General features: G+C 34.7%; 1 protein-coding gene across 3 annotated transcripts in view; it reads right to left on the bottom strand.

Annotated features, from left to right (window-relative positions):
* The window catches only part of LOC125074451, a 63,576-nt gene extending 45,494 nt beyond the window's left edge, over positions 1–18,082 (bottom strand). For 2 of the 3 annotated variants that reach the window (XM_047685820.1, XM_047685821.1), the window contains exon 1: positions 17,709–18,082. The gene's annotated coding sequence lies outside the window, so the exon portion shown is untranslated. The remainder of the gene's footprint in view (positions 1–17,708) is intronic. The other variant, XM_047685819.1, reaches the window with a different exon arrangement.
* Positions 18,083–18,696: the final 614 nt, after the last annotated feature.

Here is an 18,696-nt window from a genome sequence, read left to right as displayed (position 1 = left end):
ATAAACATATTACTTTTTATAAAAACTAGTGATCGCCCAGTGATCGAAATTCGATCATAACTTTTATTTTTAATTTAAGGATAACATATGACGTTTGTACAATACATTTTTATATTTAATCTTATTTGTAATTATTAAATATTAATTGCTGTTTGGCGTTAGAATGTCTGATGAATGGTTAGTACCTACCCAGACTAATAAACATATAATACTTCGTTAAAGTTACGATGGCATATCGCTTTGGAACACACACTAACGTTGGTGTTTTACAAAAAGAATACTCAGAAGAATCGATTCTCATATTCCAAACATTGAAAGGAGCTGAACTTCTATTCAAACTTTCAACCCTAACTTCACTCTCTTGGGTAGATTTTACTCATAAGCGGACGCTTAAACACAAATTTCATATTTGTATCTTTCGAAAATAACAATATTTCATTCGGTTCGGTAATTAATTTTGAACAACTATCATTGTTAAAGAATATTTTATTATGTTTGGGCTCGGAGTTGAATGAGAGTCAAACATTTAAAAAAAAATCTTAATTTATATAGTTGCACAGCACCGCTTTCATATGTATAGATAGAGAAACTGGTAGAGAAGATATTCAGACATTAAGTCCACCTTTTGAATCAACTACTATTTCTTATCAAACGAGTTTATCATTTTCTAAACGAACAAAAAAGAAAGACTTAAACCAGGAATTGCTACAAAAACTTAAATAGGTAATAATAACGATTTCTTAATAATAAAATTATTAACTCTTATTATATCTGATGCATCAATAATGGAAACAGATCACGCATTGGTTGAATATACACAAGTATCTATAAACGAAAGCGTTACCCTTACGTCACGACTAACATTATGCCGGATATAAATATCTTTGACGTTGCTCACTCAGCGGTCAGGCGTGACAGAATCGTGCCATTAAATAACTACCCTAATAATATGCATATTTAATTTGTTTATTATATACGAGAAACATATAATTATAAATGCGAAAATTATTGTAATTTGTGTTTTTCTTATATTTAAACTATTGCGATTTTGCAAACGTTGTCAGGTGTACATCAAAGGACATAGGGTACCTAACAATCGACGCGACCCCCTCGTGCTGTTTTTTAACAATATAAAGTTTTGTTACAGACGTGAATTTAACTCAATAGGATATCTCTTCCGGAAAAGCTATAAAACAATATTGTTGATAAAAAGTAACATATCAATTAATAGTCTATACAAATATATACAACAGAGAAAGTTTAAGAGAATCAACGTAACTACAGTCAAAGGCGACATAACATCTTAATTCCAAGGTCGGTAGCGATCAAAGGAAAGGTTAACATTTTTTTACCAATGTCTATTACCAGTGTTGTCTCAAGCATTAAAATACGCCACACTTTTGCTTAGACTGGCCATATTATACCAGATAAATACTCTCTCGTCACAGTAGCACGCGTAAGCGATCCTATTGCATCCGTACGTCGGAAATGGTACCGCTGATTTAGTTAGGTAGGCTGGCACTCGTCCAGGAGTCCCACATACCCCCCGCATATTGTGGAGCGGATGCGTGAATGCATTCACCAACGTCAATAAAGGTCAATATTGGTGACTTCGTGGAACAGGTTAATGTAACATCAGAATCTGTTGGAATCCGATGTTTTTTTTTAAGTTATAGGGTCAGCCCGTGTAAGTGGTTACCATCCACTTATCAAAAATTCTACCGCCAAACAGTAATACTTAGTATTGTTATGTTTCAGTTGAAGGGTGAGTGAGCCAGTGTAACTATAGTCACAAGGGACATAATAACTAAGTTCCCAAGAATGGTGGCGCATTGGAAATGTACCGAATGATTAAAATGACTTTTTGGCGCCAGTCTTTGAACGGTGGATATATTTCATAAAAAAGACGTTTAAATGATACGTGTATCAAAATAGCGTATCACTGTTAATCGGTTGTCAAAATTTCACGAATGAGATACGGTGTGAGTTATTAGAAAATCTACAGGTGTGGGAGTAGACTGTTGACAGATTCTTGAAGAATTACATTAGCGGGAAGACTGCGACAAACAATAAACATCGTTTTAGTCATGCATACTAATATTAAATACGAAAGTAACTCTGTCTGTCTGTCTGTTGCTCATTCAAAGTCAAACCGACGACTGACGACTTCCATGGTTTGAAATATAATTGAAAAAATTAAAGCTCATATCAAAAAAAAACATTGACAAATACGGCATATTATATTAAAATTAAAAAAGGGCACTTAGTATTTATTGACTTCTAGGCAGGATATATAAAAAATAATTGTTATTTACTGACATACTCTATAATTAAAATGTTGGAAAAGAGTAACTATTGAGTTTCTTGCCGATTTTTCTGTGTATCTAATCTACCCTCCGAACCGGTGATAGCATTAAATTTAATTAAATATTGTAATATGACGATTCAAAAGTTCTTTTATTAGCCTGCTTGAATAAAGAATATTCTGATTTGATTTTCATTTTATTCAATGGCGACGAACAGTATGACAATATCATTAAGATGATTATCTGACCGAAAAATCAATTAAAATATTCAAACGTATGTATTTAGCGTTGAAATGTCGAGTTATATGTAATCATGGAATTGATACACTAATATGATTACATAGAACGTCTATGCTCAAAAGCTATATTAAAAATATGTATATCTCAAGGTCCTGAAGACTTGGCCCTCCTAGCCCTGGACATAGAGATATTTCTTGTTTTTTTTTTGTACGATCATTGGATTTGTATGTAAATATTAACCAACCTACATCACCAATACGCCAACCTTGGGAACTAAGCTGTTTTTTATACCTGAAGTTATTATAGCAGCTTTTAGCTTTTAGTAAATCGGGTAAAATATTGATAACGCCTATTGATTCTAACTAAACTCTATTACAATAAGTCAATGATGTTAAAGTATTCTTGAAGATATTTCTATGATCATAATTATTTTCTGAGTGAACCATCTCCGCCCACTGACTAGCGTATGTCGATAGTTTTTTTTTTTTACAACATCACATACATCGTTTTTCACATCTTATTTCTTTTGAATACTATATAGGGATGTGACTTAATAACGATATTTAAAAAAAACATCGACAAGCTTCAGTGTATGTTTTGGTAATGTTTTTATCAAGTTATTGAATTTGTTTGAGGCTTAAAGTGTAGTTATAAGTTCCAAATCATCTCAATAAGACGAGACCCAGGCATCAGCAGTTTAATATCTAAATTTGTTTCAAGATATCAAGGCCTTATGTTGGTCCAGTATTTTATTATTTATGTGTCTCTTTAGTATATATACATATACCTTGTGATGAAGCAAGTAGACTAGTTCTATTTCCTAATGCTGTGGTAACATTGGTATGCACTTGGTGGTAGCGCTTTGTGCAAGCCCGTCTGGGTAAGTACCACCTGCTCATACATTCTACCGCCAACACTACTTAGTACTGTTGTGCTCCGGTTTGAAGAGTAACTACAGGCCCAAGGGACATATAATGTCGCATGAAAAATTCGAACAGTTTAGAATTATCTGATTACTTTTACATGTTTAAATAAATGCAATAATTATTTACTTGTATTGTTTTCATGGTAACTAAATATAACGGAAATATATTACGTAAATTTTAAAACCAATGGTTAAAACACGTGAATCTCAACTAAAGATTGCCAATTCAAACTTAGGCAATTTTCAATTATTAATTACTTCATTAATTGCGTATTCGGCAGCAAAGAACAAAATCGTGAGGACACCTGTATATAGGACCTTTTGTTATAATAGTAAGATACATAACTATGAGGATCTGCATAAGATGCATTGAAAGTAACAAATTAGATTTTTTTTTTTCGTAAAGACAGACGCCGCGGCTTCGTTTGAAATAAAAAATATATTTGTATAACGGAACACCGGTGCGCATCGATCAATCTACCTTCACATTCGCGATTTGCTAAAACTCTACGCAAATAAACGTCGCATCGATCAACAGCGTTTGAATGCGCAAAGCACACATTACGATTGGCACCCAACGTGGGGCTAGGGAGGATAGTTTAATATATTTTCTCTCATTCGCAATAATTTTAGTAAAAACTTTGTCATGGTATTTAAAATTATTAATGAAAACTCTCTTACAAGGACATGTCATTTTTAAACATTTGGTGGTAGGGTTTTGTGCTTGCCAGTCCGGGTAGGTACTATACCCCTTAACATATACTTTACTTACTTACCGCCAAGCCGCAATATTGTGCTTCGGTTTGCAATGTGAGTAAGCCAGTGTAACAACAGGCACAAGAGACATAACATCTTAGTTCCCAACGAAGGTGACGTATTGCCGTTACAAGGAATGTTTTAAAACATTTACCACGCCAACATCTGCGACTAAAGTTATAAAAAAACAACAAAATCAAATTTCCACCTCTACCATAATTGAATCATCTCGAGAAAAACCACATTTATAACACTACATTACACACTAAACGTACATACATTCGTATATACTGAATAAATCAGGAACATGCCGAAATTATTCCACAGCTGGACAGCCGACATTTATAACTCAATTTAGCGAACTGTCCCAATAGTAACACATTAATGTCGGAGATACTTCCTGTCGCAGTTACCATACGACCGAGCTGATTTGAAAACATGAATTAAGTACGTGAAAACTCCGCTTTACTTGGCCAGATTTGTGCACAGCACAGATATACATTTAAGATTCACTTCATACATAAGACAACATAGGTTCAAGTCATTAATAAGTAGAGTCAGACTAAAAGCTATAGTTTTTTATGATAGTTGGGCGGAAGAGCAGATGCAGAGATAACATTACTACCAAACAACTCGAGATCTGCCAATATATAAATACAGATGATAACAAACTAATTTATAATTATAAAATCACTCATTACATCTTAATTAGCTTAAGAGATGACAATCTTCTAACAGTTTTACATATTTTCAAAGTAACCTAACAGACTCAGAGTATAACCGGATTAAACCGGATTTAAAGTAAAAAAACGAGATATTTCTAGGAACATTCCGTATGAACGAAGTTACATTCGCCATATATTGTGATTTAAACAGACGCGATACAATAAATTAACAAATGAGAATAACAAGAAGACATACAATGACAAGAAATAAAATTGACATTAAACATCCCATGCGAGAAAGAGAGAAAGGCGTAACGCTATATCCTCACGATTTCTGCCAGTTCACAAAATCAAAATATACTTTATTCGAGTAGGCTTTTACAAGCACTTTTGAAACGTCATTCAACAAACTATATTAAGTGAAGCTACCACCGGTTCGGAATGTAGATTCTGCCGAGAAGAACCGGCAAAAAACTCAGTAGTCAATCTTTTTCAACATCTAAAAATACAGTCACGCTAGTTAAATACAATTATATATGTGTGTTATATATCCTGCCTGGAAGTCCACAAGCATTAACTCCACGCTTTTTTGTCATCTATATAATTTTGTATCGAATAATATGCCTTCTCTATCAATGTATTTTTTAAAAATGACTTGAATCTATGAAACGGCAAAGTTAAAAATGTCTGCGGAGTTTAATTATAGAAACGGATACCTTGATTTAACTCTACTATAACCCACGTAAAAGAACTACATTCCAAAACACACTAAAATAGACACTTCTGTTTGATACAATAATACCAACGACTCGAATTCTTAGTGCCCCTAACTTTACACGGGGCATAAACAACAAAATAAATTTAACAACAATTTCAGTTCATTAAGTTTCAGATTATTTATCGACAATAAATTCCCATAACTACAGTTCGACATTGACCATCACTGACGCGGTTATGATGTAACAGTACTAATGACGTGACGTACAAACTATTATTATAACTAGGCGATGTTTGACGGTACCAACTGCCAAATGACGGTGTTCATATTATGTGTAAGAATTTATTGTTTATATGTCTTTGGAACACCTGAATTCTAACGGAAGACTGTGGGTTCAAATCTGGGCAAGAACCATTAAAATTTCATCACGTTCTCGGCGGCGAAGGAAGAAATCAACAGGATATATTTCCTCATCAACTCATCAACTCACTTTAGCGTGGTGGAATTTTCTCCTAACCTTCGTCTCAAATGGAGAGGCCTTAGCCCAGCAGCGTGACGCTTCGTACGGGTGCAATGCTGATACATAATACACTACAGAATGTCAGTACAGGTCTATATTAAATGTATAATAAATTCAAAGTCCATAATTGGATAAGGATTAATGCTGTATTGCTTCGTAAATATTCTCGTAAAAAGTAATGGATTACAACTAGTTTTTATTGAGACCCGTTCTTCTACACCCAAAAATATATATAACTATATTTATTAGTATACATACATACCCACATGTGCATAAAATAATTACACAGATCGACTTAAAGAAGTTGGAATGGGGAGGGTACCAGCCCCATAAAAGTATTCTAGTGTGCCTCTATATTATAAAGAAGGCAACAATTTCGTTGTTATTTATTAGCTAAAGGGTAGTGTTTAGTGAGAGCTCAAAGAGGAACAGAAGTTAAGTGGTCACCACCGCCCATAGACGAAGGGGCTGTAAGAAATATTAACCATTCCTTACATCACCTATGCGCCACTAACCTTGGGAACTAAGATGTTATGTCCCTTGTGCCTGTGATTACACTGGCTCACTCACCCTTCTAACCGGAACACATATAGAGTACTGCTATTTGGCGGTAGAATATTTGATGAGTGGGTGGTACCTACCCAAACGGGCTTGCACAAAGCCCTACCACCAAATTAAGTCACGAGTTACATTGTTCGATTCGATTGTACATTTGATATATTAAATACATAACAAGTAATTCATTGTATGTAATGTATATAATTAACTAATATAACTTGGTATTTTAAATGTTGATAAAGAGTAACGACTGAGTTTCTTGTTCTTCCGCTTCTTCTCGGTAGAATCTACATTCCGAACCGGTTGTAGCTTCACTTAATATATTTTGTAGAATGACGACTCAAAAGTGCTTGTAAAAGCCGAATCGAATAAGGTATATTTCTATTTTGATATTGTAACGCATTCCAGTCGAGTTCTCAACACATCCAGAGAAGGGGCAACAGACATAATTTTCTGTTCCAGTTCAAATATCTCAACCGATGGTAAATGGTCAGCACTGCCTAGTGACATTGACGCTGTAAGAAATTATAACCATCCCTTACATCACACCAATGCGATACCATCCTTGGGAGCTAAGAACATCTTAGCATTATAATAATAATTAATGTGCCTTGTGCCTAGTTACACTGGCCTAGTTTGAAGGGTGAGTGAGAGAATACTAAGTGCTGCTGTTTGGTGGTATTTGATGAGTTGGTGGTACCTACCCAGATGGGCTTGCACAATGCCCTGACACCAAGTAATCTCTATTGTATGTCTGTAGCATTATAATAATAATTCTAAATATTACTACTAGGAAAAAGTCTATAAATTACATAAAACAAAGTCGTTTTACGCTTCTCTACGCTTAGATCTTTTAAACTAAGCAACGGGTTTTAATGCGATTTTCATCAACGTGCAGACTATTTCTAGAGGATGGTTTACATGTATAATACATGCATATCATAGTAGAGAAAAGCTGAGTACATCAACGTTCCTAGCCAGAAAAAAAAATCATGAATTTTAATTTTTATGTCCGTACTTCAATATAAAAATTGTATACAGACGGGACAGATCTCGTTACCTGTATATGTTTACATAAAAGCACTCGCACATAAAAACACACACATAACACACAGATACCGAACAATATACAATAGATATAAAACGATAGCGAACCAAAAAACAAAAGACGAATTCTTGGCGAGAAAGCTTTGAAATGCCGCCGAAGCCGTACAAAATTAGTTAAAAATATATCTTGGAACATGACATCTTATAAATGTACATACTATCAAACTTTCTTTGTGGCGACGAAGAAACCGAAACGTCTACGAAACGATATTATTGTATTGTTTCCTTTCATTTATTAAACACTCTATTACATAATAGATTTCGCCCTCGAAATCTATCCGAGAGTTAGGGGGGGGCGGGTCTTATAGGTTTAGTTATATAAAAAAACAGAGGTGTCGTAGGATACCCGTTTGGAACGATCTTTGTTTGCTTGGTTGCTTTTGCTTATATATTATGTATTAATTTACTTGGTGGTAGGGCTTTGTGCAAGCCCGTCTGGATAGGTACCACCCACTCATCAGGTATTCTACCGCCAAACAACAGCACTCAGTATTGTAGTGTTCCGGTTTGAAGGGTGAGTGAGCCAGTGTAACTACAGGCACAAGGGACGTAACATCTTACTTCCCAAGGTTGGTGGTGCATTGGTGATGTAAGGAATGGTTTATATTTCTTACAACGCCGTTGTCTATGGGCGGTGGTGACCACTTACCATCAGGTGGCCCATTGGCTCGTCCGCCTACCGATAAAATAAAAAAAATAATAACATTTGAGAATAATTATGTGACATTTTTTTTAAACTAAAAACCCATGTACATTTATATATTAAATAATATAATATAGAACCGTGTACAACAGAAAGAGAAAGAATAGAGAAAGAGAGATGGAAAACTGTAAAACTGTAGAACTTCGTACCAAAAAGTAGCCCATGTCCTTCATTGGGGTTCAAACTTGTTTAAAATTTTATCGAATTCGCTTCAGTGGTTTTGACATAAAATCGTAACAGACCAACTGACAGTTACATTCACATTAATAATAAGTTTAGATACAAATGTTTACGTAAAATATTCATATCGTCAGTTTGTGTTATAACGCTGTATATATAAGGAAAGTAAGACTAAGAAAAAAATTAAAACCTCGTTTCCCAATAGTAGGGCGTTTGGTGCTTTTGCCTTTCTTCCTCTGCAATGACAATATAATTGTACCACAACTAACCAAAATACAACTAACATGCTAAAAAATAAGTTCAAATTCAATACTCGAATTTATTTTTATAATCCACCTGGACGATGAAAGAAAACATCGTGAGGAGACCTGCATATACAGGTTGAAATTTTGCCAAAAATTACATAACAACTAACCGGTAGTGCGGCAGCGTGGTGGAATATGCTCTACTCCTATAGATAATGTCCATCGTTTGACCGTATCACTTAGACAACGTAAAAATCTACTCGTAACAAACACACGTACAAACATGCGAAACGTACTCTATCGCTGTTTTTTTTATGATATCGGTAGGCGGACGAGCAAATGGGCCACCTGATGGTAAGTGGTCCCCACCGCCCATAGACAACGGCATTGTAAGAAATATTAACTATTACTTACATCACCAATGCGCTACCAACCTCGGGAACTAAGACGTTACGTCCCTTGTACGTGTAGTTACACTGGCTGACTCGCCCTTCAAACCGGAACACAACGATACTGCATTAGCATTAGCATTAGCAGCCTGTAAATTTTCCCACTGCTGGGCTAAAGGCCTCCTCTCCCTTTGAGGAGAAGGTTTGGAGCATATTCCACCAGGCTGCTCCAATGCGGGTTGGCGGAATACACATGTGGCAGAATTTCGTTGAAATTAGACACATGCAGGTTTCCTCACGATGTTTTCCTTCACCGCCGAGCACGAGATGAATTATAAACACAAATTAAACACATGAAAATTCAATGGTAACTGCCTGGGTTTGAACCCGAAATCATCGGTTAAGATGCACGTGTTCTAACCACTGGGCCATCTCGGCTCATACTGGTCCATCTCCGCTCATCAACGATACTGAGTACTGCTGTTTGGCGGTAGAATATCTGATGAGTGGGTGGTACCCAGACGGGGTTGCACGAAGCCCTGACACTAATTAAAGTAACACTAGCAGCCCGTAAATGTCCCACTGCTGGGATAAAGGCCTCCTCTCCCTTTGAGGAGAAGGTTTGGAGCATATTCCACCACGCTGCTCCAATGCGGGTTGGCGGAATACACATGTGGCAGAATTTCGTTGAAATTAGACACATGCAGGTTTCCTCACGTTTTCCTTCACCGCCGAGCACGAGATGAATTATAAACACAAATTAAGCACATGAAATTTCAGTGGTGCCTGCCTGGGTTTGAACCCGAAATCATCGGTTAAAATGCACGCGTTCTAACCACTGGGCCATCTCGGCTCTTATTAAAGTAACAACTAAAAATAATTCCCTTGCTATTAAATAGTCGTAAGTTTAACATCACAATAAACCAAATATAATAAATACCAACAGACGTCGAGTCATAAATCTAATAATCTGTTTATTGGTACTGTGTATAAAGACTGAGCAAACGCGTTGAGTAAGAATTTTAAATGAACATTTTTAAAATTTGCTAAAAAAACTTTAATAATAACAATGTGCTTTGCTAAAAAAAAAAACATTATTAAAAAAAAAAGCATATTGTTTAATAAATGATGATATTGATGACTAGCTGTGCCCGCGACTTCGTGCGCGTTTGAATTTAAGTCATTTGGACAATGCAGCGTGGCTTTTTTTATGTATATAATTCTAAAATAAAAGTAGCCTAAGTTACTCCTTATTACATCGGTTATCTGTCATTGAAAGGCCCGTCAAAATCGGTCCAGCCGTTCCAGATATTAACCGGAACAAACAGGAAGAGAAAAAAAAAAAAAATTTTAGTAAAAAAAGTTAAGGTTATATTTCTTACAGCTTCAACGTGGCTGGTGGTGACCATTGTGATGTTGTGGTAACTGTACCATCGGGTGGTTCATTTGCTCTTTGCCCTACCGTTACATAGACAAAAAAAAACTGAATTTAATTTGTTAAATCTAAGCGTGCAAAATTTTAGCGCTGCCGTTTTAAACCTAAACACACTAACATGACGTGGACAGTTATAAACGGTTATAAAAACGCCCATAGCGAAAACTTTCAGCTCACACGATTATCATATATATTAAAATAGCTGTGCCCGCGACTTCGTGCGCGTTTGAATTTAATAAAAAAGCGTGACTTTATTATTATTCTACATATCATTCTAAAAAAAAAGCCAAGTTACTCCTCATTACATCAGCTATCTGCCAGTGAAAGTCCCGTCAAAATAGGTCCAGCCGTTCCAGAGATTAGTCGGAACAAACAGACAGACAGACAGACAAAAATTGTAAAAAAAAATATTCAGGTATATGTACCGTGTATACATACATATGCATTTAGTAAAACGCGGTTATTTTAACATTACAAACAAACATTCCAATTTTATTATATATATAGATGACAATTGCAAGAACAAATAATTTCAGGAAACTTGTCATTAGCAACTGCTGCATTTAAGGCTATGTCCTTCTTTGGGATTCAAGCTTAATACGTCATCAAATTCGATTCGGCAGTTTGGCCGTGAAAGACAGACAGACAGACTTTCTCATTTACAATATTAGTATAGACATTGAAGCAGACTTCAATCAAGATAAGGTTAATTCAGCCCTATAGACTTACGGGTATTAGTGGGCGGAGTTATGAATCAACCCCGCTGCAGTGACTCAACGACCTTCACCTATAACTCCCACCTGAAAGGTCATGTCATGGTACCATTACTTATCTTGAGTCAGCTGTAATGGTTACCTAATATGATTCACTTTGATTTAACCATAAGGATATTATATTTATTTAATGTCAGGCTAAACGCTTGAATATTAACAATCTATACATATAATAAAATTGGTGTGTCTGTTTGTAATATTAAAATAACCCATTTTTACTAAATGCATATGTATGTACACACGGTACATATACTAAAATATTCTTTTTTGCAATTTTTGTAAGTCTGTCTGTCTGTCTGTTTGTTCCGGCTAATCTCTGGAACGGCTGAACCGATTTCGACTGGACTTTCGCTGGCAGATAGCGGATGTAATAAGGAGTAACTTAGGCGTAACTTATTTTAGAATTATATATAGAATAAAAAGAAAATCACGCTACAATATCCAAATAACTTAAATTCAAACAACGCGCACGAAGTCGCGAGCATAGTTAGTACTAACTGAAAATCATGGGTTGAAACCCAAGCAACTCAGAATTTTCACGTGCTTATTTTGTGTTTACAACAATTAACTTGGCGGTGAAAACGTCATGAGGAACCTTACGAAACCATAGTAAACTTGGTGCTGCCCCCACAAAACCAACCCACTAGACCCAAATTTGTAGAAGCGTAGGCCCTTCGAGACGTTCCCTGTAACAAAACCCTGGTTATGTTACATATGTTGTTTAAATTTTGCCTATATTTTAAATATTTTGTAAGCAATAACGCTCAACACCTTTACAATTTACTTAAATACCAGCAGTTCGTTGCGCTGCGCAAAAAAAGATGGTAAGGATCGTCGATTCCTCGTGGACTAGTCATAGTTTTATACGTTCAGTAGTTTTAACGTGATTAACGCACAAAGAAAAACAAATGCCGGGCAAGCAATACATATACAAAAGACAACATAATTGCTATCTCCGTTTCAAACTATTCTAATACAGTCCATCATCACTCGTTTTGCATTAGAAATGTCTATAAAACTAATATTTGTTGCTTCAGTGCCCACGCTCATCGTAAAATAATAATGGTTCTGTACACAGACGGTAACGTAATCTTTTTATATACGGTACCCGTCATTCATTAAAAATTTGCTTTTATTGATCTATACTAATATTATAAATGTGAATGTAGTTCTGTCTGTCTGTTCGTTACTCATTCACTGTCAAACCACTGAACTAAATTTGATACAATTTAATTTGAAGCAAGCTTGAACTCCTAGGAAGGACATTGACTATTTTTCATGCCTAAAAATGAACGACCAACCATGTAAACGCTAGCGAAGCCGCTGGCAACAAATAGTATTATAATATTTATTCCAAAACTTATCAACTATAAAATGACGACCTCCGTGGTCGACACCGACGACACCGGTTTTCATGGGTACGCTACTCCGAGGTCCCGGGTCCGATTGCCGGCCGAGTCGATGTAGAAAAAAAGTTCATTAGTTTTCTATATTGTCTTGGGTCTGGGTGTTTGTACCGTCGTTACTTCTGATTTTCTATAACACAAGTGCTTTAGCTACTTACATTGGGATCAGAGTAATGTGTGTGATGTTGTCCAATATTATTTATTATTATTATTATTTATTATCAACAAAAATCTTGTTTATTTACAAATAAAATCAAAATATCAAGAACATTCTTTTATTTGATTTGAAAGTAGACTTATAAAAGCACCTTTGAATCGTCATGTTAGTTTTAAATTAAATGTAAAGCTACTACCGGTCGAAAAGTAAATTCTATGTCATGATGCCAACGTCTATGGATAGTGGACATGATATTTATTTAAACTGGCTCACTCACCCTTCAAAACTGAATATCAACTTGGTATTGCTTGGAGTTTGAATATATGATGAGGGATTGGTACCAATAAAGTCGAGCTTGCTCAAAGCCGTACCACCATATACGTAATATTCACACAATTTTCCAAAAAACACGTTGCAATTACTCACTAGATATAATATTAAGAAAAAAATCTAAAATACATATTTAAAAATTTGGAAAAGTAACAGCAAAACCCAAAAAAAAACTGTAAATTTAATCTAAATCACAAATTCGCTTGCATTAATTACTCAAGTGTAACCTCAGCTTTAGGTATTTAGGTAATGGTAAGGTAAGTTACTGGCTGAAAAATGGACTCACGCTTTTTTTTTTTGGAATATACATTAGTAATATCAAATAGTAGGGATCTTAAATTATAAAACAAAATAGAGATGGAATGGGTGAAATTATGCTACTGGGCTAAGGCCTCCTCTCTCTCCTCTTTACTCATCAAGGCTCACTCGGCCATTTTGGCTCACTCGGTCATTTTGGCTCATTCAGGCATCTCGGCTCAATCCACCATCGCGGTTCGATATAATTTAAGTGACGGCAATTTTAACGTATTAAAAAAAATACGCGTCATTTCGCACTACCGGGAATTCGTATCCGCTTCTGTTCCTTCGCTACATTTCGCGCGCGTCAGATGCGTTTTCTTTTATCATCTCGGGTAGGGCAGTTTAAGTCATTCACGTGCCTCGGAAAACACGTAAAATGTTATGACCCTTTTGCCTGAAGCTACACTGGCTCTCCTTTCATCGAGAACAGAGAATTGTTTTTTTTTTACGGTAGGATACTTACTTCTCAAACGATAGACGTTGGACTCTCAATACAACGAACATCAAAAATCGGGGATTCGTCAGAATTCAAAGCCCGAATCGTCCAAACACTAGAAAGTGATAAACCTACCGGGAAGACTGATATTTAATTTCTAATAATAAAATATATTTGCATTTTAAATAACATATAATTATATATCTGACTTTAATTTATGTAATATTGTAAAGAAGGTGACTCACTGGGAGAAGTTTTAATTTAAATCTACAAAAGCGCGATTTTCAAAGCATTTTGTGTCTCGTACAACCTCGGCACAATCAGATTGAATCGGAAATCTTCAAGAAAAGAGACATTCTTGACATTCCACCAACAAACCCTCCGTGTTGCTGACGCCCATGGTCGGTGGTAGTCACTTCATCGTAAGCCTCCTATCACCACGAACGATACTGTACTGGCATCTTTGAGAAATGCATTACACACTCATTACAATTTTGTTATAGGTCACATGTTTCATGTTGAGCAAATTGATTCCTCGATGGTCACCTTATTCATAGACATTTTAAGCAATTAAAGGCACTCCTTACAGGCAGGGTTGCCAGGCGTCCGGATAAAGCCGGACATAGTTAGACTTTTTGATTGCGTGTCCGGACAAACAAACGGTGTCCGGCTTTTTTGAAATCTACACAGTAGATTCGATTTTATTTATATTTCATTAGAAATTAACAAGATGAATATGTTAAGAATCAGAAAAGTTTGATTTTGACAATTTTTTACAGTATCTTGAAATACTGAGACACAATCTTACCCAAATGTCCGGCCAAACTAGCTGGTCTGTCCGTCCGTAATATTCGTTTTGCATTACAGGCAAATGTTCTCGGTGAGTACCCTGCCTTATATTAATAACCAACGGCACGAAGTTTTTTCCTGTTTATTATTATACTTAATCACATACATAATATGTTTCAAACATATCGTATCATATATCTAACTTTGGCTGCCTCGTCTAGTGACTTGGTTATAATAGCGTTCCTTGATATTTTCCAAACTAATGACTTAGCTGATCGCGCACATTTGTAATGAGATGATCACCTCCACGCAATTTCAAATAACGAAACGAACGATTTAGAAAACAATGTAAAATAAGAAGTTAAAAAAAAAACAAACCTTCACCATTTCTCCTATCTGAGGTGTTTAATTTCCGAACCGGTGGTAGATTCTTTTTTTTAGCATTAGCAGCCCGTAAATGTCCCACTGCTGGGATAAAGGCCTCCTCTTCCATTTGAGGAGAAGCCACAAAAACAAAAAAATATATATATTTAAATACCTACTCTTTTTTAAATTTTGTCTTAATAATAATATGAGCCGAGATGGCCGAGATGGAGTGGTTAGAACGCGTGCATCTTAACCGATGATTTCGGCTTCAAACCCAGGCAGGCACCACTGAATTTTCATGTGCTTAATTTGTGTTTATAATTCATCTCGTGCTCGGCGGTGAAGGAAAACATCGTGAGGAAACCTGCATGTGTGTAATTTCAACGAAATTCTGCCACATGTGTATTCCGCCAACCCGCATTGGAGCAGCGTGGTGGAATATGCTCCAAACCTTCTCCTCAAAGGGAGAGGAGGCCTTTAGCCCAGCAGTGGGAAAGTAGACAGGCTGCTAATGCTAAAAAATGCTAAATGCTAATGCTTAAAAATAATATTTGTGCTAAGCCCTGTCTAATTCTGCAAATGGGACCTGGGGATGGTGAATCGAGTTGTTGAAAGTACAATGAAATATTATTTCACTATATGAGCGACGGCAGGCCAAGAATAGGTAATACATTGTCATTATTGATATAATTCAGTTATATTAAGACCTATTATATAAAAACTGCTTGAGACAGCGATATTTCATGAAGAAATGCCCATATTTATACATATAGTATATCAAGAATATATATTATACATACACAATAAATTATATTTAATTTTTTAAGTATAATTTTCTACAACAGTTTCAAGACATTTCTTGTAACTAACATTCGCTTAGACGTCAAAGATCGATCATAATTGTTATTAGAAATACTTGAATTTAGATTCTTCAAACATTTTTCAATTCGAATTTAATTATAGATACTTCAGTTGTACTTTGAAAAAACATTGTAACACAGGAAGAACGGCTTTCTGACAAAGATTTTTTATACTCAATAGAATGCGCCCTAACTGATACCATAATGGAGTGGAGGCTTTAATATCTGCACTTGGAGAGCTCAACATCCCAAGCATAAAAAGAAATGGAAAATCCATTGACAAATAGATAATAATAAATACATATCTCATCACACATAACTCATGTAACTGAACTATGCCTTTAATAGCATTACATCTTACATTTGCATGTAAGAGGTGAACTGTTAGACGGAGAATGTGTCGGAGACGTTGACGAACAGACAATGCATATAATTATGAATTAAGATACATCAATCAAATTAAAATATATAAAGTCATACTTTATTGACGCTCTTAGATTAGCACTTTGACTAATCTTTTATTAAAATGAATCCTACTAATGTTATTTATATCAAATTTGGTTTAGAGTTCAAAACAGAGATATCTTACTGCCCTCCTTTAACACACAGTCTACTTATACTCGACGTAGCCCTACCCTTACAAACGCTGGTGAGCTGGGAATGGAAAGTATTTTCAATATGAAGCTACAACGCGAGGAGAACCAGCAAGGAACTCAGTCGTTACACTTTTTGATTCAAATTAAATATATTAAACATTGGGAAATAATCAATCATTACTTGGATATTTCTCTTTGATATTTAATATTATATAAAATTTATCATAAATTGAAACAAAAAAACCTACTGAGTTTCTTTGGCTAGTTCTCAGGTTTGGGTATTATCATTACTGAACCGGTCATTGTGTTTTATAAACAATAATTGAATTTGATTTTATTTCATATTTTATATAACCAACACATTTTCCAATTTCTTATCATTATTGTTGATATTATTTATATATAAGATTTTTATTTAGTATTTAACAAAAATAAATTAATAGGATAAATTCTGAGATGTTTAAAATTGAGCCTTTGCCTAAATGTGGGGCCTATATTGATTAAAAAGACGGCAAATGTCTGTAATAATTACACTGTTGGGTAAAGACTGCCTTTAATATAAATAATGATTTCAATACAGAATATAAATAATATATATGTATATTTAAATTCAGTACAGATATTTAAAATTAAATTGACCAATTATTAATAATAAAATTAAAAGTGATAATTAAAAAAATATATTCTAATTCATTTATTAATTTTTTATCTGTAAGATAAATTATTAGAAGTTTTAGCATTTTTAATTCAAATTTTTGGATATATGTATTTTTGTATTAAAAATAATTTCTATGAACGCGAAACGCGAACCGCAAAAGAGCGGTACATGGAAATCGATTTTCTATTTAATAACTGTTTCAAAATTATCGATAACGTAAGAAAATATATTTAATAAGAAATGTTAATTACAAATTAGAATTTAGGAAACGAAATTATATATGTACTTACGCAATTTCTACGTCTCCCTTTCAGAGTAATTCATCAGCACTAATATAAATTTAGCCCCTTACGATGTCCAAAATAGAAAACTAAACACTGAACACAACGCTCTGAAAATTTAACACTTTGTTCATTATGTAGCCAATAAAATACACATCTCGCCTCGGATCATGGTTTAATGAAAAACTGAAAATTGTCTGAAAATTATTTTAATTATGTGCGAATTTTCTTAAACGTTAAAACTATTATCTGAAATCACTTATTATCTATTCGTAAAACACAATGGTCCGCAGTAAAAAGGCGCTCATGCCCGAAGCCACCACGTCCGTATATTTTCACAAATTCAACTCGATTTTAGGAATTCACAAAATAAAATGATGTGAATGACATGTATTTTTGACATGCGCAGACCGTCCATTGCGAAAATCGTAGCGACATCTACTAGCTTTAAAATGCTTAATTTCGAAAGTGTCTTATCGTTTCACTTTTTTCAGCAATTCAGCTATTATTCGCTAGATGGCGCTAAATATGAAGTATGCGACGTGCAAAATATAGATGGCGTTGTAAAAAACATAAATTGCGTTGTACAAAAAACAGATGGCGTTGTCGATGATTTTTGTTAATTTCATATTTTACTTTTGTCTGCTTAGTCTATCTAATGTAATTATGATTTTACATGCTCGTCAATGAATCTAATTTTTCGATTTATTTACATTTATTTATTTTTGTTAGGATATTATTTGTTTTTATTTTTAAATTGAAAGTGCTGTTAACCTATGTTTTGTAAATTAAACACTACCACCGGTTCGGAAAAGAAAATACCCTGACCTGAGAAGAACCCGCGAAAGAAACTCAGAGAGTCATTTCTCTTTTGACAATTTTTTAATTTAAAAATTATTCAAACATAATCTCACTAATTTTAAATAATAACCTTTCGCACACGAGCATTCTTTAACTTTATTTTTTATTAATTGGCAACAGAGGCATTATGAACATT

Source organism: Vanessa atalanta, chromosome 27 (genome assembly GCF_905147765.1).
Source record: "Vanessa atalanta chromosome 27, ilVanAtal1.2, whole genome shotgun sequence".
In the NCBI taxonomy this organism is placed as follows: domain Eukaryota; kingdom Metazoa; phylum Arthropoda; class Insecta; order Lepidoptera; family Nymphalidae; genus Vanessa; species Vanessa atalanta.
The sequence above is the reverse complement of the archived record's forward strand: the minus strand, read 5'-3'. Positions and strand labels throughout refer to the sequence as shown.